Here is a 22,769-nt window from a genome sequence, read left to right on the forward strand (position 1 = left end):
TGATTGTTTGGTGTGGTGGCATTTGATTATTGGTGCCAGTATGATGAATTCTTATTTTTACTTTTAGAACTGCATATGTGGTTTTGGCATCATCCAGAGATCTTCAGTTCCTGTTGATCTTTAATACTTTGGGATACTGACAGTTTTGGAACAGATTCAGCCTGTTAACTTAGCACCCCAGCCACCCCAGTATAACGAAGATGAGTGTTCCAAAGAAGAGCAAAACCTACCTCTTTCATGATGAATGGGAAATGGACTACTTCATCATGGTGAAAGACAAGTGCTGTTGCCTACTTTGTAAAGCTGCTGTATCCTTGCCCAAAAAATGTAATCTGGAGCATCATTATAAGGCTCTGCATAGCAATAAGTTTGATACTGATTTTCCACCCAAAAGTGAAATTCATAAACTGAAGCTCGAAGAACTTAAATCTAAATTGGCTGCACAAAAACAGTTGATGGCAAAGCCAAGGTCACATTCGGTCAATGCAACTATGGCATCCTTCAAGGTCAGCAACCTGATCATAAAGAAATGCAAACCTTTCAATGAAGGAGAATTTGTAAAAGATTGTTTTCTTGAAGCAGCAGACAATCTTTTTGAAGGATTTAAGAATACGAAAGAGATCATAGCTGCTGTTCAAGGTGTACAATTGTCAAGAAACACCGTCATGCGGCGAATAGAAAAGATGTGTGGAGACACAACTGAACAATTATTGGAGGATGTTTCAGTTGGTGTTGCTTTCTCACTCCAATTGGATGTATCTATAGACATAAGAGACATAGCCCAGTTACTAGTCTTTATCCGGATGGTTTTTGAAGACTTCAGTGTTAAAGAAGAACTACTTGGAATGATTTCTTTAAAAGGGAGAACTACAGGTCAGGAAATATTCAGCTCTTTCCATTCTTTTGTGACAAAGTGTCATCTTCCATTGCATAAACTTGTTTCTATCACTACTGTTGGAGCAAGAGCAATGACAGGTGAGGTTAATGGTTTTATAGGCCTCTGTAGACAGCATGACGACTTTCCAGATTTCCTTTCTTACCACTGCATCATTCACCAGCAAGTTTTGGCAACCAAGAGACTCAATACAAAGACTGTCATGGACATCACTTTCAAAATTGTAAATTCAGTTCGTGGAAGATCACTTCAAAGACGGCTTTTCAATCTTACTCTTGATGAAGGGGCAGCAGAAATCATTTTGCGCACAGATGTAAGGTGGCTAAGTAGGCACAAATTTCTGCAAAGATTTCGTGATTTGCTGAATGAAATAAGGTTTTTGAAAGAGAGGGGAGATGACAAAGCAGAGTTGGAAGGTGAGTGGTTATGTGATCTGGCATTTCTCGCTGATTTTACAGGCAAACTAAGGGATATGAACATTGAACTACAAGGTAAAAACAAATGCATTGGCGAGATGATGAGTACAGTTTCATCCTAGAAGAGCAAATTTGAGTTAATGATGACTGACCTTGCAAACAACACTTTTGATCATTTTCCTAATACGCAGGACCATCTGGGACAATATCCAAATTCTGTTTTTCAGAACAAGAAGTATGTGACAGAAATCTGCTCTGTGGAACCGACTCCCCGAGGAGGTGCGGGCCCTGCGGAACCTTGAGCAGTTCCGCAGGGCCTGCAAGACCGTCCTTTTTAAATTTGCACACCCGGACTGTTAGGAAGATCAGAAATTAAGGAGCCGCCAATGCGGTTGAAGAACTATACCGCAGAATAACTGTATTTATTGAACTGGTTTTTAATGTTATTAAGTTTATTGTTGATGTTTTATATTGTTAAACTTAAAGGTTTTATTATTATCATTGTATGTTTTTATAAAATGTTGTTAGCCGCCCTGAGCCTGCTGAGGTGGGGAGGGCGGGATAGAAATAAAATTTATTATTATTATTATTATTATTATTATTATTATTATTATTATTATTATTATTATTATTATTATTATTATTATTATCTGTTATTCAGGAATGCGAAAAAAGATTCCGTGACTTCCAAGGAATTGAAAAAATTGTGGAGCACTTGTACCCATTCAAAGCAGATATGGACATTAAGGAAACTGCAGCTGCTATCAGTAAAAATTACTCATTGAATAAGGCATCTCTTGAAAACGAAATAGCAACCCTTCAAAATGACGTTTTTCTCAAGACCCGCACTGAGCAAGAATCGTTTTGGAAGCTAGTGCCTAGAGGCAAATTTCCCAACTTGAGAAGATGCAGTGAAGCTGTACACTCCTGTTTCGGTTCAACTTATTTGTGTGAATTTGCATTTTCCCATCTGAAAATGACAAAGAGTACACAGCGTTCCAACATGACAGATGAACATCTCCAGGATTCCCTGAGACTGGCCTTCATACAGTATTCACCCAACTTCAAAAAGTTGGTGGATGAAATGCAGGCTCAGACGTCTCACTAATTAGCAAGAGTGAAATTTTACAGATTGCGCAAGATCAGCCTGGATCGATACTTGACCTACATTTAACACAAATTACTCAATAAAAGTTAAAGTTATTAAGACAGTTAAAGTTATAGCAGTAAAAATTTAAGAAAAACTGTTTGCAGTTCTTTCTGGATCTTCATCTCTCTGTTTTGTTTTTGCTTTTGTTGCTTACCAGTAAATGACAGAAGGTGCATTGTAAATTTGTGAGGGGTGTGTGTGGAAAACTTAATTTTCGTGGTGGCAGATCACCAGCACTTTTGTCCGGAAAAAAATAGATCATGACCTGTTAGAAGCTGGACATGCCTACAGTAGAGTAAAACATACCCAGTAGGATCCCTGTACCTAACAGGCTATTTGGAATAATATGGATAGGGGGTTGAATTTCCTTATAGTACATGTACCCAGCCAGCAAACCAGAATTCAACAGAATAGGATAAGATGCAACAAATAAAGTAGGAAAGACAGTCATCATTAACCTTTCTACCACCATCATCCCTACAGATGAATGAATAAATTATTAATTATGATCAAAGAGCAGAAATTACCAGAAATGTTACATTAAAAGCTGTTATATAATAATATTTATTTATCACATCATATTTATATCCCACCCTCTCCGGAAATGGACTTAGGGTGGTTAACAGGCCAAGTGGCATCTAAAAACAAGTACAGCATTACAGACACAACATTACAAAACATTAAACATAAAACACTATGCTGCTGTACTTCAATATAAAACAGGCAAGTTTTCAGAGAGTTCTTTCAGCATTTCACAATAAACATTGATAGTCCTCAGAGATGTTACTACTGTTGTTGGTAGCAGCAATCAATCCAATTGATCCAAGATCAATCCCATCTTAGATGTTGTGTGCACGTTGAAACAGTTCTGTTTACAGGCCCTGCAGAATTGAGAGAGGTCCCAGACGGCCTTGATAGCCTCCAGGAGGGTGTTCCGTAAAACTGGTGCTTCCACTGAGAAGGCCCTTGCCCTGGTGGAACTCAGCCTGGCCTCCTTTGGCCTGGGGATGGAGATTTTTAGTTCCAGAGCACAGTGCTCTCTGGGGAACTTGTGGGGAGAGGCAGTCACTCAGACAGACAGATCCTAGGCCATATAGGGCTTTAAAGGTCAGCACCAGCACCTTGAACCGGATTCGGAACCCAACAGGCAGCCAGTGCAGCGTTTTTAGCGCAGGTTGAATGTGCTCCTGTCAAGGGAGCCCCATCAACAGTCTGGTCGCCACATTCTGCACCAGCTGTAACTTCTGGATCTGAATCAAGGGTAGCCTCATGTAGACAGCATTACAATAGTATATTCTCAACATGGGCTTCCAGTTTTGTATTCATGGGGGATTGACGTGCTTCTCAGTGAGGAGCAGACCAGACCCTCTGTTCTGGGCAGAGAAGATGTTTTAATGCCTGCTGTCCACATCTTCTAGACAAGAAGGTGGCCAAGACATGCTTATAAAATTCTGAGGAGATTTACTTTGGCTGATGAGGAATTCCACTGGGGTTTCTTTTTGGCTTTGAAGAGTCTCCAGAGAAGAATCGCATTCCAACGTCTACAGAGGATATCTGGAGTCATTAAATTGACTTAAATTCATCATGAGCCAAAGCTTCTTTGGGACTAATTAATATCTAATGGAATTTGACCGGTACTTTTGAAGGATCACGTCTTTAAAAGGTAAAGATCTTTATCTATTGTTCCGGGACTAAATTAAGATTTATTTGGAAGAAAAATAAAGGACTCGATGCTAATATTAGACACTAAAACAAAGAAGAAGGAGGTAGGGAAAAATTGGAATTGTGAAAATTAAAGCAACGACTAAAAAGGGGGAAAATTGGAATTGTACATACCTGTGGTCAGCTACCCCCTCCGATACTAGAAGAGAACTGCAGAACAACAAGACGTCACAGGAAGTGACATCATAGAAATATCACAAGACTTCTATATCATAGAGAACGAGACTTCGTGGCAAGAAAGGAAAGTGGTGGCCATAAAAGAAGAGGAAAAAATAAGCCTCTCTAGGATTGTAACCATAAAGAAACATCGGCAGCCATTATAAGAAGGTAATTTTTTGTAATTTTTTTTTTAAAAAGAACGGGACAGTTAAAAAGAGCGGAGCCAATAAATATCAACATTTGAAGGTCAAATATACTGGACTGTGTGATTTAAAGCTATCTGGGAGCAATTTATAATTTATTTATTTATTTTGAGAAATGAAGAAAAAATCGCGCAGCCTCCATTTTGGAAATTTTAAAACTTTAAAAATTAATATCTTGGCTTTGGAGCTTAGGAGGACGGTGATTTTGGACTTATCTGAAAGGGCATGCCCTAATCTATAAGACTGTATAGTTTCAAAAGTTTTGGTGACATCAACTTCAGTGCCTATATTTACAATGGAAAGGCAGTAATGTCAGCCCAAAAGCCAGGGAAACCGATACAGACAAGAGCCAAGACACTAGAAGAAGTTAAAAAATCTGAAAAAAAGAACAAATGGATGCCATGGAAGCAAGACTGGTGAAGATGATTAAAGAATCTGTAAGTGAAAGCAAGAAGGAATTAAAAAAAGATATAGAGGCACTCACTAAAGAAGTTAAAGCAATTTCAAAAACAATTCAAGATGTTGAAGATAAAGTGTCAGACCATGATGTAAAAATTAACACAGTGGATTCCACTATTTAAAAAATGCAGGAAAAAGCAGTACTGCAAGATTGCAAATTAATGGAAAACCAGATACGTTTGAGAGGGGTGCCTGAAAAAGATGGAATGGACTTAAGAACATACATAATAAGGATTATTGCTGAATTTGTTGGCGATGATCCTGAAGAGACTAACTATTTCTATGACTATGTTTACAGGATCAATTCAGGGTATGCAAGGAAAAATAAACTACCAAGGGATGTGGTAGTAAGATGTGTAACAAGAGACCTGGCGGGTAGAATTTTAAGTAAACAATATGATGGTAATTTGGTGGTGGAGGGCAGTGAATTCAGAATCATGAAAGAATTACCAAGAAAAGTTCTAAGTGACAGGAAACTATATAAAAAATTGACAGATCAGTTGAGAAAGAGTGAACTGAGATATAGGTGGATTTTTCCAGAAGGTGTGGGTTTTGAATACAAAGGGAAGAGATGTACCATCACAAGAGTGCAAGATATGGAGAAATTTCTGATCAAAAATAAAGAATTTGGGGGTGCAGATTAAAACCAGAAAATCACGATGGATTACAAATTATTATCTTGAAATGGATTGGAAAGCAAAAGTGTAACATTATTTGTTTGCAAGAAGTACATATTAAACAATTGGATTACAATTTTTTTATGGAATAAGCAATTAGGTTTGGAATTTTTTTTACTGACCAAGAAGAAAAAAAAAAGGCGTGGTTTTTTATGTGAAGCAGGACTTAGAACCAAAACTGATCTTTAAAGACGATGATGGTAGGTTTATTGCAGTGGAAGTGATGCTAAACCACAAAAGAACTTTGTTATTGGGATTGTATGCTCCTAATGGAGCTAAAGACTCTTTCTTTAAGGACATTACGCAACAACTTGACCAAGTGACATATGAGCAAATTATGATAATGGGAGACTTGAATGGAATGGTTAAGAATATTTTGGACAGATCTGGGGGAAAAAAAATAAAGACGGGAAATTGCCAAAATCTTTTTTTGAATTAGTTAAACAAGAAAACTGTGTGGATACAGTGCGAGACTATACATTCTTTTCAGCAAGACATAACTCTTTCTCAAGGATTGATATGTTATGGATTACAAAAAAATTGGGGTTGATAACAAAAAAAAAATAGAGATCCTTCCTAAAATAAGTGCAGATCACAACCCAATAATGTGGTTTGCGAAGGACACTAAAAAGACTTTGAGATGACGGATAAATGAAGACTTACTGCAGAAAAAAGAGGTAATAGAGGCTCTGGAGAAAGAGACCAAAGCTTTCTTTCAAATAAATGAAAATAATGATGTCCAATACCAAACAGTGTGGGATGCATACAAAGCAGTAATGAGAGGCATTTTAATCACACTGAATAATAAGGACAAAAAAGTTAAAGAAAAACAAATGATGGATTTACAAAAAGAAATTGGAAAGAGAGAGAGGGAACTCAAAAAAAGGCCAGGAAAAAAGAAAATCTCAAAGGAAATTACAGTTCTACAAGAACAACTAAGACATTTGCTAAATAAAGAGGTGGAATGGAATTTAAAAAGGCTTCAACAAAAATCTTTTGAGAGTGCTAACAAACTGGGAAAATACTTGGCCTGGCAAATGAAACGAAAAAGGGAAAATAAAACTATCAATAAAATAATTTCGGGAGATAAAGAAATTGTGCATCAGGAAGGAATTAAAAGAGAATTTTATAAATATTATGCGAAATGGTTTAAATGCCACGTGGTGGATAAAGGAAAAATAGAGACATTTTTACAGAAAATAAATGTAAAACCTTTAACTGAAAATATGAAGAAAATGTTAAATGACCCGATTGAAAAAGAAGAAATAGAGGCGGCAATTAATTCAATGAAATTGGGGAAAGCTCCTGGTCCAGATGGATTTACAGCAAAGTATTACAAAGTTTTGAAGGAGACTCTACTTCCAAAGCTTCTGAAATTGATGAACATTATAAGAGTTGAGGGGAAGCTACCTAATACCTGGAAAGAAGCAGTAATCTCATTAATTCTGAAAGAAGACAAATGCCACAAATGAAAAAAAATTATAGACCAATTTCATTACTTAATAATGATTATAAAATATATGCTAGTAAACTAACAGAATGCATGAAGCAGCATTTGAATAATTTTATTAAAGAAGAACAAGCAGGGTTTCTTCCCAGAAGGCAGATCAGAGATAATATTAGAACTGTAATTGATATAATTGAATACTATGATAAACATCCAGAAAAAGAAGTGGCTTTGTTCTTTGCAGATGTAGAGAAAGCTTTTGACAATGTACATTGGGAATTTATGTTTGCAGTAATGGAGAAATTGAGATTGGGTGAAGACTTTGAGCGAATGGTAAAAGCGATATATACTGACCAATTAGCAAGACTGTATTAATGCAGATTTGACAGAGAAAATGGTAATTAGTAGAGGAACAAGACAAGGATGCCCTCTATCCCTATTGATATTTATAATGACTTTCGAGATATTGCTTATGCAAGTCCAAGAAGATAAGGAGATAGAGGGTCTGAAATTGAAAGGTTGTTCTTACAAATACAGAGGTTTTGCAGATGATGTTATGTTTATAAACGAAAACCCAACTCAAGTTACACAGCTTAAAAAAATTAAAGAATATGGTGAACTGGCAGGCTTTTATGTGAATAAAGAAAAGTCAAAATTTCTGTGTAAAAATATGTCAAAGAGTAAACAGGCAGAATTACAAAATTTAACAAATTGTGAAGTGGTTTCTAAAGTAAAATATCTAGGAGTAGAAATCACAACAAAGAATATTGATTTATACAAAAATAACTATGAAAAGCTCTGGCGGAAAATTGATGGAGATTTATTAAAATGGAATAGGTTGAACCTGTCCATACTGGGTAGAATATCGGCAATTAAGATGAATGTATTACCAAGGATCATGTTCTTGTTCCAGACAATTCCAATAGTGAAAGAAAATAAGCAATTTAATAAATGGCAGAGGAAACTTACAGAATTCATATGGGCTGGCAAGAAACCAAGAATTAAAATGAAGATCTTGATGGATGCTAAAGAAAGAGGAGGTTTTCAAGTGCCGGATTTAAAATTATATCGTGACGCAGTTTGTTGGTGTGGGCAAAGGAATGGATAATGTTATTAAATAAAAAATTATTAACACTAGAAGGCCATGGAAATACTTTTGGTTGGCATGCATACTTATGTTATGGGAAAAGTAAGATGGATGGTTTTTTCTCACATCATTATATAAGAAGTAATTTGTTAAAGACATGGTTTAAATATAAGAAATATGGTGATGAGAGGAAACCGCTTTGGATTGTGCCGACAGAACTAATAAAGTTATATATTTTTTCTATTTTTTCACAATATTATTTTTATTAACTCTTATAAAAATGAGCATTACAACGTATGTTTGTTCCATTTACAAAAAGCCCTTCCACCCCCCCCCCCCCATCCCTCCCCATCTGCTCTTAATCTTTCCCCCTCAGTCACGGGCACAAAGTCTTGATCTTCCACTAAATGTCCTCCCTTCTTTGATCCGACATCCATTCTAAATAGAGCTTCCATCTGGACTCGATTTCCTTGGCTTTATCTTCCCACATTGAATCCTTGGTGAGTGATGCCACGATGTCAGACTGTATGAAATCAAACAAATAATTGTGCCAGATTTCTATTGACCATTTACTTTTATCTTTCCAACCCATAGCAATAACCGCCTTCCCCGCTAATATCATCACCTTGGCAAGGTTTTGAGTGGGTCTGTTTAGTACCGGACATCCTATTGTATTTAACAATATCAGGTTAAAGCCGATGGTTAATGTTGCATTACAGACTTTTCTGATAATTTCGATAATTTCCCTCCAAAGGGCTTAACCTCTTCGCATTCCCACCACATATGTGTGAACCAACACTTAGTTTGTTTGCAATGCCAGCACTTGGAACTCATTCCTGGGAATATATTAGCTAATTGTGCGGGTGTCCTATACCATTTTGTAAGGAATTTATATTCCAGTTCTTTAAATTTGATTACTTTAATCCCCTCTAGACCTTCCAGGATTTTCCCAGCCAACCTCTCTGTTATCTGGCCTTCACGACTCCAATTCTATTGTTTTATCTTTATTTGATATCATTTTTCTATATAATAACCCCACTAGACCCTTCCTTTGTTTGCCCAATACTTTGTATATCTCTTCCATTGGTGCATCTAACCAGAGCTCTCCCTTTTCACTGATCTTTTTGACAGCCTTGTGTAAACCTGCTATTTTTAACCAGTATTGTTTACCTATCTCTTCTGTAATTTCCTGTAAAGGTTTTAGTTTACCTGCCCTAAACATATCACCCACTCTATAATAGCCTTTATTTTTTAACCTTTCCCCCCATTTTATATCTTGCACATCCTTAACAATAGCTTCTAGGGGTGTCCATCTTGAGACCTTTCCTAACCACTGGGGGTACCATTTCATCCAGGTTTCTAAAGATACTCTTCTGGGCCCCGTTACTACTTTTAGATCTTTTGTCGACACTATAGAAAAGATGCCAAATCTTCCAATACCTCTATTGACTGCATTCTCAAAGTTAGCCCATTTCTATACCTTTTCCTCACTCAGTTCTAGTAATGGTCTGCTTGAACACTGCTTGAAACCCCCCCCCCCCCCTCACGGCTTGGAGTGTGATTCTGTGCTAGACATCAGCCTTATTGAGCTGACATTAACACAATGGCACTGGATTCTGCTGGGAACCCTAATTGCACTGATACTGCTGGGAACTCTGTTCATTGCACTGGTTCTGCTGGGCTTGCAAAAATGCCCCCCATCAACTTCAGTTTCTAGTACAGAAATTCTCTGACTTGACCTTAGTCCTGTTGGGTTTGCACTACACAGTGGCACTGGTTTTGCTGGCCTTGCAAAAATGCCCTCCACCTTCAGTTTCTACTGCAGAGATTCTCTGGGACTTTGATTCTGTTCTACTGGGCTTCTATTGCCCTTGCCTTTTTTTTTTGCTGCTTTCTTGCCTCCATTGGAAATCATGGAGGGTGGGGGCACATTCTTGGGGTGCATAACTTGGACCTCATAAATCCATTGTTTGTCAAACTTGGAGAGCAGGTAGAGGATGGTCAGCTGGAGATCCTCTGCAAGTTCAGTGTTTCTAGCATGCTGTGAGGTGCGTTCTACCATATAATTACCTCCTGAACTGAACCAGTTTGTTTAGCTCCTAAAAGTTTGTGACAGTTCATGGTTCACAAACCAGGCACACAATATACCATCTTGAACCTCATTTTTTTGGGTCATGTCCATTTCTATAGATGACCACACATAGAATGTCTTAGGGTGTCAAACACCCGGCCTGTGGGCCAGATCCGGCCTGCCCAAGGCTTTGATCAGGCCCACGGGGCCCTTTTCTCCCCCCTCCTCCCCTCCTGTCCTTACCCTTTGAAGCTCCCAGGCTCTTTGAAGCTTCCAGGCTGAGACTCTTTCAGTTTTAGCCTGGGAGCTTCAAAGGCTCTTTGAAGCACCCTTTGAAGCTTGCAGGCTGAGTCCCAGGTTCTTCCTGCCTTTCTTTGCTGGCTGCTGCAAGGAAAACGTGTGGTGGATTTTAAGAGCCATTCCACATTTTCCTTGCAGCTTTGTCTGTACTCTGCAATGGTTTCAAATGGAGTGAAGATGGTTACATTTTCAGTTTTCCTATAGCTAGCTGAAACTCATGCTTCCTGGAGTTGTGTCCTTGCAAACAAGGGTTGATGCTTTCTAAAGAGCTATGATTACTATATGATCTCCTGACTGGACCTAATCTAGTGAGTACTCTAATGTGGGACTCCACAGCAAAAGGGGGATATTATACCAGAAAGGCTTTTCCAATCTGAGTAGACTGGTGGAGAGAAGTTTACAATGCCATTTCATTGTTTCCACAGAGCCTTGTGCTTTTTCTTGATTTATTTTTAAAATTGCATTGCCAAATTCTACTAGTCTCCCACTTTTCCAACTTAAACCATTGGAAGAGTTTTAAGCATGTTTGCATTTTAAGTTTTAAAAAATACCTTTAATTGTGTTTGTATCTATTATAAAGTTTATATCTCCACTACCTGACATATTTTATGACACTCATGGCCCGGCCCCACAAAGTCCCATTTGTGTCAGATCTGGCCCTCCTAACAAATGAGTTTGACACCCCTGCCTTACATAAACAAACTAATACAACTTCATAATTCATTGTGTTTGTGTACATAGATGACCTCATACGACATCTGGATCAGGGCAGCTCAGCGGTGCTATTACTATTAGACCTGTCAGCCACATTCAATATGGTTGACCATCAGCTACTGTCTAGCCGCGTTGCCGACATGGGAATTCAGGGGTCTGCCTTGCAGTGGTTGGCCTCTTTTCTCCAAGGTCGGGGACAAAGGGTGGTGATAGGGTAGGAATCATTCTAAAGGCACCCACTTATATGTGGTGTACCACAGGGTGCGGTTCTGTCCCCGATGTTATTTAACATCTACATGCACCACCTTGCCCAGATTGTCAGGAGAGATGGGCTGGGATGTCACCAATATGCAGACGACACCCAGCTCTATCTATTGATGGGTGGCCAGTCTGACTGTATCCCGGAAAATCTAGACCTGGCTCTTCAAGCCGTAGCATCTTGGCTCAGGCTGAGTCGGTTGAAGTTGAATCCAGTGAAGATGGAGGTTCTCTATCTGAGTCTGGGTGGTCAGGGAATGGACATCCCTTTACTGGCTCTTGACGGGGTGTCATTAATACCGGCCCCTAAAGTCAAGAGCTTGGAATTACTCCTGGAGTCTTCTCTCACAATGGAGGCCGAGGTAGCAGCCACTACCAGATCTGCTTTTTTCTATCTTTGGCAGGTATGGCAGTTGGTCCCCTTCCTGGAGCATGCCAACTTAGCAATGGTGATCTACGCTACGGTCACCTCGAGAATAGATCACTGTAATGCTCTCTACGTGGGGCTACCCTTGACTCTGACTGGGAAACTACAGCTAGTGCAGAACGCTACGATGCGGCTGTTAATGGGGCTCCCTCATTGAAAGCACATTCAGCCAGTGATGAAAGAGCTGCACTGGCTATCTATTGTGTTCTGAGTCCGTTTCAAGGTGTTGGTATTGACCTTTAAAGCCCTTTATGGTTGGGGGCCTGCCTATCTACGGGACCGCCTTTCTCCGCGTGTTCCCCAGTGAGCACTGTGTTCAGGGACACAAAAACTACTGTCCATCCCTGGACCAAAGGAAGCCAGGTTATACTCCACAAGGGTTAGGGCCTTCTCGGTGGCAGCACCAGGAATGTGGAATGTCCTCCCAGAGGCTGTAAGAGCCCTGTGGGATCTTTCTAGCTTCTGCAGGGCCTGCAAGGCAGAACTGTTCCAGCAGGCATTTAACATTTGACCCGGGAGAAGACTGCCACCCCACATCTCTAAAGAGCTATGATTACTATATGATCACCATCAGGAAAAGAATCTGCCTATATTAAAGACAGCACCATAAAATGTTTTTTAGAATGTTTTAATTGTAATTGTATTTTATTGGTTTTTAAATTGTACATGCAAATATCTAAATTGACTGTTAGCTGCCCTGAATCCGCTTGCGGAGTAGGGTAGAAATTTAAGGTAAATTAAATTAAATTACATTAAATAAATAAATTTTAAAAATACAATACAGTAATTGCATACAACTCTAATATGGGTTTGGAGTTATAATTCATTACTTTACATTTATCAATGGTGTATTGTATTTAATGCCCTAAGTTTTGTTCTTTTTGTCTAGATATACTTAGAATATGAAGGAACAGTATTTGTAGAATGGAATATCCCTTTGTTATGCACTGTTGCTAATAAAAGGTAAGGATAAAATATGTAAAAACATTTGTGTAAAACTTTCTTTTCTGAGAGTCCTTATATGTAACTACTGTAAAGTCACCCTTCTGTAGAGAACATGTATTAAGTAGTCTCCTTCCCTTCCTTAGAGTTTTTTACTTATTTTCACTGCCATCAAAGGCTCTTGCCTTAGAATTCTTAGTCGAATCTAAAGAACAGGAAGGCTTTGTTATATTTGGTAGATTGACAGAACCGTCTGCATTAGTGATAGGCATGAACTGAATTACAAACCAAAATTCATAACAAACCAGGCCCTGTTCATGGTTTGTGAAGCTTGGTTCATGCCATCCATGAACCTTCCATGAGCCTCCCAGGTAGCTTTTAGAGGTTCATGTGGTTTGTTTCAGCAGACATGTCAGCAGTAGGGTTTGGAAAAGACATTTAAAGAGAAACCTTCTCCAAGAACTGCCACTGCAGCACCACAACTTGGCGAGTGAACTCAGGTGTTTAAATGTCTTCTGAGTTCAGTTGCTAGTTGCACCACCACCATGGCTTGCAAAAGTCATTTAAAGAGATTCCTTTAAATTGTTTTTGCAAGCTGCAGAGCAGCTCACAAGGAAACTCAGAAAGCATTCTGAGTCCACTTGCAAGTTGTGCTCTTTAAATGGATTTTGCAAGCCACACAGCATCACAAACTATGAACCGGCTTATTAAACGAAAAGGTTCATGAAGGTTCATAGGCCCCACAAATCTCAATTTTCCCGGTTTATGACCATCCCTATTCAGCAGATCGGGTGACTCTGAGGTAAATGGAGGGTCCTTTTTCTAAATTAAACTGTTTTCTCTTCAACACAGTTTAAGTATAACAGCACAACGGTTTCAATAAACTTCATAAGCATAATAGTTTCAAAGGAAGGCAGGCTCAGAGAAGAATGCGCCCTGCTCAGAGAGGAACACAGCTGGGTGGGGCACGCTAGGGAAGCCTAAGAAGGGCAGTCTTGGAGTGCCTCCGAGAGCGCAGGCACAGCTTGCCTGCAGCCCCTGCTCAACCTTCTCGGGTCTGCCTGAGAAGGCTGAGCGGGGACTGCAGGTGAGCTGCACCTCCAAGAATGCCATGCTCAGGCACGGCTTGCCCACAGCCCACCCAGCCCTTCCCTGCTGCACCACCTTGCCTGCCCTCCCTGCAGGCGGTGATGCCGCAGGGCAGGCACAGGTGGGGAGGGGCGCAGGACAGGTGCCAGGCTGGGGTGCCCTACTGTCGAGCTTGCTTCTTTCTCTAAAGTTTCATAAATAGACCTAGCCACAAAGGCTTATTTGTTTACTCACCACTTTGGCTAATAACTTCCACAAAGCTTAATTTCCTAACTTACCACTTAGGCTAATATCTTTCACAAAGGACACAAATTTCTCTCAAACTCTACACTGTTCTCCCACTCAAATCCTTTCCTGTTTACATGCTGAACAAACTCTGCCTCAACAAACTAGTTAATTCTGCCCCCTGGGGTACAACTGCCATCCAATTATAACACATTTTAACCACTCATCCAGTCGCCTCTTACTTTAGAGCAGGGCTGTCGAACTCATTTGTTATGAGGGCCGGATCTGACATAAATGAGACCTTGTTGGGCCAGGCCATGTCAGGTTGGGCCAAGTCATATCGGGTTGGTCCATGTGTGTACTTATTTAAGATTAGGTAGCAGAGCTATAAATTATATAAAGAACACAGACAAACACAGATATATATTTTTAAAAACTTAAAACATTTTTAAAACATTAGCATCATTGGTCTTAAAGATGCTTTCTTTGTATTTCTCCCATGAGATCCGGGGAACTGGGCAAAGGAAGCTCTGGTTCTTTCCTTCCTTTCCCAGGGGACTGCAGGGTGGGGAGGGAGAAGCCTCAGCCAATAGAAGGAAGAGAGGCTTGGCACAGTAGCTCTGCTGTGCAATTGAGAGAGCCTGGCAAAGCAAGCTATTCCTTCCCCCTTTCCTTCCCAAGGGAGAAGCCTCAGCCAGTGGAGATAATAGAGTTTTACTCTGTAGCTCCTGTGCAATTGATCAAGCCTTGCAAAGCAAGCAATTATGCAGAAAGAAGCAAGAGAGACGGAAAAGGAAGCAGATGACAGCCAGTTGCTCGGGGGCCTCCAGGGGCCTGATTCAGCCCCCAAACTGCATGTTTGACACTCTTGCTCTAGTGGCCACATTCTGACCCTTAGCAACATACATATAAAACCCCACATTAAATTACAGAAATAAAAAAAACTCATACGTAATATTTAATTGTGAAACACCACAATGTATATAAAACAGATGAGTGGAGAGAAAACATCAACAAGTGTTTATCACTTGCTCAAACAGAGAAAGACCCTTTTGTTCTTGCCCAGGTATTTGAAATGTATTTAGTTAGACTTATTTAGTTAGACTAAATGTATTTAGTTAGACTTGTATTTAGTTAGACTTAGAACTGAGTCATACTGACTGGCACTTCTCTTATGTTGCATAATTTAGTCTCATTCTCAGTTTCAGTCAAAATATCAAGTTCTGTGGCTCAGAAACTAAGAATTTTATTGTGGCAAAAGCTTTTTCATCAGCTTCATCACACAAAGGTTTATGCTATAAGTTTTTTGGTCTTTATACTCCACAGTACTTAAGAACATAAGAGAAGCCATGTTAGATCAGGCCAATGGCCCATCCAGTCCAACACTCTGTGTCACACAGTGGCCAAAATTTTTATATATATATATACACACACACTGTGGCTAATAGCCACTGATGGACCTCTGCTCCATATTTTTATCTAAACCCCTCTTGAAGGTGGCTATGCTTGTGGCTTTTTGCTGTTCATTCTGATTTTATTTTTTTATACTTTTTGCTGTTCATTCTGATTTTGTTAGTCATTGTGCTTAAAGCTTAAAGCTCTGCTTCCAAGCACTGAAAATCTTTTCCAGCTACTGTCTTTGCTTCTGAGATTTTGGTCATACAGTAGCAGCATATATTTGCACCCAAAACAGTTAGTATATATCAGGAGCATTGTTTCCGCAGAGCTGCACCATGTGTGCTGGGCAACCCATTTTCTAGCCCCCAGTACACAGATTTTCATCTTAATGCAGGGGTCCAAGTAGTAAGCAGCCCTGCCCTCCTGCTTAGCCCCCATCTGCACTAACTATAATGGGTGACTGTTCCTGGCAGCCCTCTTTCCAGTCTAGTGGTGTAACCTGGGAGTGCTGCTGCTGCTGCCATAGCCAAAGCCTTGCTGCCACTGCTGTACCTAGCCATCCTGCAGGTCCAGGCTGGGGAGGTAGCAGAGCCTGGCTTGGAGAGTGCCTGGCTGCCAGTTAGTGGAGAGGATGGAGGGAGGGGAGCCTGGCAAGAATGGAGGTTAGGGAAGGTCAGGGAGAGGGAAGACTTGGGCCAGCAATGAGGCCCAGCACTCCCCCATGCCCTCCTGCCACCACCAGCATCTGCTAGCAGCAATGGTCGAGGTTGTTGCTGCTAGCCAATAGTGCTGGAGGTAGAAGGCCATGGAGGAGCACTGGGCTGCACTGCTCCAAGTTAATAGGGAGGATGGAAGTTGGGGAGGGGAGCTTGGTGAGGATGGAGGTCAGGGGGCCCTGGCTGTGTGTCCACCTCTTTCCCCAACTTCCAGCCTGTGGAGAATGCTGTTTGGAGCTCCTTCATGGGCCGCCCACTGCCAGTGCCTAGGGGCTGCAGGGGCCTGCACTGTGGCAGGTAAGAAGGGTTTTCCCTCCATCCTTCCTTCCTCCCTCCCTTTCCCTTCTTTTCAATTTCTTCCCTTCCCTGCTTTCTTTCCATTTCTCTCCATTTATTCCTTTCCCTTTTTTTCTATTTTTTCATGCTTGTATGTTTGGCATTTATAAACTGAAATTATTTTTTTCAATAGGCTTGATCACAACTGTTGTGCTAATAGATTTTTGGCTCACGAAGTAGATTTGATCACAAAAACTGACATCTTAGAATATTGATCAGGATTCTCCCAATCTTTTTCAGTCTGTTGGCAGTTTTGGAATTTTGAAAAGGGTAGTGTACTATTACGGATATGATGAGGAATATAGGGGAACAGTTACTGATTTTGATTAAGAGGACCACGGAGGAAGCTTCTGCAGGCTAGAAAAGATTTGGACTGGTCTCTTAGCTAAATATGTCAAATGGTTAGTCCAGGGACCTAAAACAGAAAAGCATGGCCAGGTACAAGGAACAAAGGAAGAGCCTGTTACGTTATATCGTAGGGTAGAACTAATTTATTGAACATCAATAAATATAAAGTTCATTTAGCCCAGGTGCAAGAAGCATACAAGAATGGCAATAATGTCTAAACAAATACAGAAGTGAAGATGCAGCTAAAAGATGGGTGTATTGGTTGAAAATCAGTGGATAGCCATATCTATAGTGGTAGTGGAAAGCATGGTCAAGTTGCAGCCGGTTTAGGTTTTTCAAGACAGGAGATATGAAGAGGTAGTTTCTTGTGAAGAGGAGATATGAAGAGGTAGTTTCTTGAGAGCCAGTTTGGTGTAGTGGTTAAGTGTGTGGACTCTTATCTGGGAGAACCGGGTTTGATTCCCCACTCTCCACTTGCACCTGCTGGAATGGCCTTGGGTTAGCCATAGCCCTGGTAGAGGTTGTCCTTGAAATGGCAGCTGCTGTAAGAGCTCTCTTAGCCCCACCCACCTCGGGGGAGGAAGGTAAAGGAGATTGTGAGCCGCTCTGAGACTCTTAGGAGTGGAGGGCGGGATATAAATCCAATATCTTCAATATCTTGTTGCCTGCCTCCACGTCATGACCCTGGAGTTCTGTGGTAGTCTCCCATCCAAATACTAGCCGGGACAAGATCTGACAAGATAGGGCTATAGCCTGATGTATGAGAAACTTGTAATCCTTGTTTTTTATATTCTCTATTATGATGAAAAGTAGTAAGAATTAACTGACACAGCTATTATATATTTTAGAAGGTATTTCAGTATAAACTTTGTATCGTGTTTGAAGTTAATAACATAATTCATTAGGTATGCATATGAGCCCTATCAGGTGGGCAGCCAGGCATTTTTGGAAGATGGTTTTGAAAACATGTAAATATGGGAAACTGAATTGATCTTCAGATCTTCTTTAAAGGTGGCAGGTGTCGAGAGGGAAATGTTGGATGCCTAATCCTTTGGCTCTGCCTAATCTCCCTGATTCCTGCAAAAAAAATGATACTTCTCTACAAAAATAATCCTCAAAAAATAGACTCATGAAAAAAGCAGACAATCTACCTTCTCCATTAAAGCAGCAAGTCCAAACTAGAGCACGTTTAAATGCGGAAAATCAAGCATCGGGAAAACAAAATGCTGCAGCGGGAGGGAAAATGGCGGCTGAAAACGCAAAGACAAAAGATGCCTCAGAACAGGCAATCACAGCCTCCACCTTTCAAGGTATGTTTAAAAAAGCCCTGCAGAACACAGAGAAAACAATTTTGGATAAAATGGACTATAAATTAAAAGAACTCTGCTTTGTTAAAGGCACATCGTATCGGCAATCCAAGCAAAGTCAACAGGCGTCAGCCCAGGGACATCCTAGTCTCATTCGCTGATATAAGACAAGCAAAAATGGTGTTAACCAAAGCTAAGGAGCTAGGATATCTTACTTTTCAGGACTTGAGGATTCAAGTATACCCGAACCTACCTTCTATTCGTCAAAACCTCAAACCAACAACAATTAGACTCCGTGAGGAACGCATTCCTTATCATTGGGTCACCTCTGGCAAAGCCATGGTAAACAGAAATGGAACTACTTTATATGCTCTAGACAAAGAATCTGGAACAAAAATGCTACAAACTGAGTCTGGACCTACCTATGGACATTAGCAAAAAATCAGCAAAAAAAGCTATCACTGCTGGACACTTCAGAAAAGCAACAAGAATAAGAACTCTATTTGAATGTCAATTGGACTAAGGATGGGGGGGAGGGGTGGGCTTCCTCTTGGGTATCCTGCCTCCCCAGGGAAAGTGTATGCGCAATATGTAGCCTCTCCTCTCCCGGTGTAGTGAACGCCACGTGGTCACTGTCCGGCTATGCCTGGCAGATGGTCACTGCAGTGGCCTCTCCTGCATTACTGCATCCGTGGCAACACCTTCCCACTGGTCCCCCCGTTTCTCACAGAGTTTGCCACGTCATGGTGCAACCGAATGTCTGGCGGTATAACCGGATGGGCAGGCTGGGCTCACCAACCTCGCCAGCCAAGAGAAGGAAAACTCTAACATCAAACCCGGGCAGATAGAGCTCGTTAATGTAACACCTACCACCTGGAGGACTCACTGCAGGCGTCCCAGCTTACTGGGCCATGGCAGCTGACCCCAAGGTGAAAGCTGGAGCCAGTACCGCGCACACTGTGCTTCACCTAAAAATTCCTCTGCACAGGCCTGAAAGGCATATCCATATCCACATCCACAACCCACAACACACCACAATACACCAAGTCCTGCAGCGATCGGCAAGGGGCAAAACGGCAGGTGGAAGATGCCACTGGAAGCCGCAGTCCCGATTCTGCATGTAGGCGGTTCAGAGTAATGGTCGCCTGATGCTGACCCGGAGACGAAAGCATTTTTCGGCAGCACCCTGAACGACCAAGCAGCCTTATCTAGGGACAGCACTGCTTGCTCCACAAGGAGAGGGGCCTAGAAAAGGTGGCCTAAACAAAGCTCGTCTCCCCCACCCCAGTTGGCTAGCCGCGGTCAACGGGCATCCTTACTTGCGGTCAAAAAATAACAACAAAGAAAAGGCATGCACCTGCCTCACAAAGTGTGCAAAGACTAAAGCTTGCATGTTGGAACATCAGAACCATGCTTGACACAGTAGACAGTGGTCGCCCTGAACGACGCTCTGCTCTAGTTGCCCGCGAACTTCTCAGGTTGAATATTGACATAGCAGCTCTCAGAGAGGTCCGTTTCCCTGAGGAAGGTAGTCTTCAAGAACATGGTGCTGGCTATACCCTCTACTGGTCGGGTAAGTCAAAGGCTGAGAGCCGCCTTTCTGGCGTTGGCTTCATGGTCAGGAACTCCATTGCCTCCAAATTCGAAAACCTACCAACAGGTCACTCAGATCGCATCATGTCCATGCGCCTCCCACTTCAAAACAAGCAGCATGCAACACTCTTCAGTGTGTATGCCCCAACCCTTCAAGCAGATTCTGCAGAAAAGAACAAGTTCTATGCTGATCTACGCAACCTCGTACGGAAGACCCCTACAGAGGACAAGGTGATCATCCTTGGCGACTTCAATGCCAGAGTAGGTAAAGACTCGGAAGCCTGGAAAGGAGTACTTGGCAAACACGGCATTGGCAACTGCAATGATAATGGGTGCCTCCTGCTAGAATTCTGCATGGAGCACCAGCTCACCATCACCAACACTATCTTTCAGCAGAAGAACAGCCTGAAGACAACCTGGATGCACCCACGGTCCAAGCACTGGCACTTTATCGACTACATTCTGGTGCGCCAGAGAGACCTTCGAGATGTCTTACACACTCGAGTAATGCCCAGTGCGGAATGTCATACGGATCATCGTCTTATACGCTGCAATCTCCGTCTTTACTTTAAACCCACACCCAGGAGAGGAGGTATCCCTCGGAGGAAGCTTCAGGTTGGCAGCCTTCAGTCAGCCGAAGTTAAAGCTGCCTTCCAGGCAGAACTCCAGTCAAGAATTGAGGACCCCAGTTGCCCCACAGACCCTTCTCCAGAAGCACTCTGGGAACACCTAGAAACTACCATCCTGTCGATCTCTGAAGAAGTCCTCGGGTTCTCCACAAGGAAGAACAAGGACTGGTTTGACAAGAACAATCAAGAGATCCAAGAATTACTAGCGAAAAAGAGATCTGCCTACCAAACACATCTTGCTCAGCCCTCCTGTCCCGGGAAAAAAGCAATCTTTTGCGCTGCATGTAGCAACCTCCAGCGCAAGCTTCGAGACATTCAGAACGAGTGGTGGACCAAGCTTGCAGAGAGAACCCAGCTGTGTGCAGACACTGGTGATTTAAGAGGGTTCTACGAAGCCCTGAAGGCAGTATATGGCCCATCATATCAGGCTCAGAGTCCCTTGCGTAGTGCAGACGGCCAAGTGCTCCTCACAGACAAGGCATCCATACTGAACTGTTCGTCGGAGTATTTTCAGGTTCTCTTCAGTGCCAACCGTGGAGTTCAAGATACAGCAATCCACCTCACCCCCCTTCAACCGGTGAAAACAGAGTTGGATGAGATCCCCACCCTAGAAGAGACTATTAAAGCCATCAAGCAACTGAAAAGTGGCAAGGCAGCGGGAGTTGATGGAATCCCACCAGAGATCTGGAAGCATGGGGGCACAGTACTACATAGCACACTTCACAAAGTACTTGTCACCTGCTGGGAACAAGGCAAACTACCACGGGACTTTCGCGATGCAATCATCATCACTCTACGCAAGAACAAAGGGGGAAAGTCAGACTGCTCCAACTACCGGGGGATAACCCTGCTCTCCATCGCAGGCAAAATCCTTGCCAGAATACTCCTGAACAGACTGGTGCCCACCATTGCAGAAGAACTCCTCCCAGAGAGCCAGTGCGGCTTCAGAGCTAACAGGAGCACCACCGACATGGTATTTGTTCTCAGGCAGCTCCAAGAGAAATGCAGGGAAGAGAACAAGGGTCTATATGTGACTTTTGTCGATCTTACCAAAGCTTTCGATACCGTTAGCAGGAAAGGCCTGTGGCAAATCTTGGAACGTTTAGGATGTCCCCCAAGGTTCCTCAGTATGGTCATCCAGCTACATGAAGACCAGCGAGGCCAAGTCAGGCACTGCAACGACCTCTCGGAGCCCTTCCCAATAGGCACAGGTGTAAAGCAAGGCTGCGTTCTCGTGCCAACTCTCTTTAAGATCTTCTTTAGCATGATGCTTCAAAGAGCCGCAGTAGATCTAGATGATGAAGATGGTGTCTACATCCGCTGTCGCACCGATGGCAGCCTGTTCAACCTGTTCCACTAAAGGCTCACTCCAAGAAAACTTATCCGCGAGCTACTGTTTGCTGATGATGCTGCACTCGTCTCCCACTCGGTATCAGCTCTGCAGCATATGACGTCCTGCTTTGCAGAGGCTGCCAAGCTATTCGGCCTAGAAGTTAGTCTGAAGAAGACAGAAGTTCTCCACCAGCCTGCACCCCAGGAAGATTATCACCCTCCCTGCATCACTGTGGGTGAATCAGTTCTGAAGACAGTCTAGCAGTTCAGCTACCTGGGGTGCATCATCTCCTCAGATGCCAAGATCGACAAGGAGATTGACAACAGGCTGGCAAAGGCAAACCGTGCATTTGGCCGACTGCACAAAAGAGTGTGGAGCAACAAGCATCTGAAAAAAGGCACAAAGATCAATGTTTACAAAGCAGTTGTGATGACAACCCTCATCTACGGCTCCAAATCGTGGGTTTTATACCGTCATCACCTGCGACTCCTTGAGCGCTTTCATCAGCGCTGCCTTCGCACCATCTTCAACATCCAGTGGATTGACTTTGTGACCAACACTGAAGTCCTCAAGAGGGCGGAGGTTACAAGCATTGAGGCACTGCTGTTGAAGACACAGCTGCGCTGGGCAGGGCATATTTCTAGGATGGAAAACCACCGCCTTCCCAAGATTGCTCTGTATGGCGAACTTTCCACTGGCCATCGAAATAGAGGGGCACCAAAGAAGAGTTACAAGGACTCCTTGAAGAAATCCCTTGGCACCTGTCGCATCAACCATCACCAGTGGTCTGACCTAGCCTCAGATTGCAAAGCATGGAGGCACACCATCCACCAGGCTGTCTCTTCCTTTGAGAACGCACGCATAGCTG

General features: G+C 42.2%; 1 long non-coding RNA gene across 1 annotated transcript in view; it reads left to right on the forward strand.

The window, feature by feature from the left end:
- Window positions 1-22,769, forward strand: part of LOC132575192 (uncharacterized) — a 49,912-nt gene that overhangs the window by 661 nt on the left and 26,482 nt on the right. Inside the window, exon 2 of the long non-coding RNA XR_009555662.1 lies at window positions 12,875-12,948. This is a non-coding gene — a long non-coding RNA (uncharacterized LOC132575192). The remainder of the gene's footprint in view (window positions 1-12,874; window positions 12,949-22,769) is intronic.

The sequence above is a fragment of the Heteronotia binoei genome, chromosome 1 (assembly GCF_032191835.1).
Source record: "Heteronotia binoei isolate CCM8104 ecotype False Entrance Well chromosome 1, APGP_CSIRO_Hbin_v1, whole genome shotgun sequence".
Lineage (NCBI taxonomy): Eukaryota > Metazoa > Chordata > Lepidosauria > Squamata > Gekkonidae > Heteronotia > Heteronotia binoei.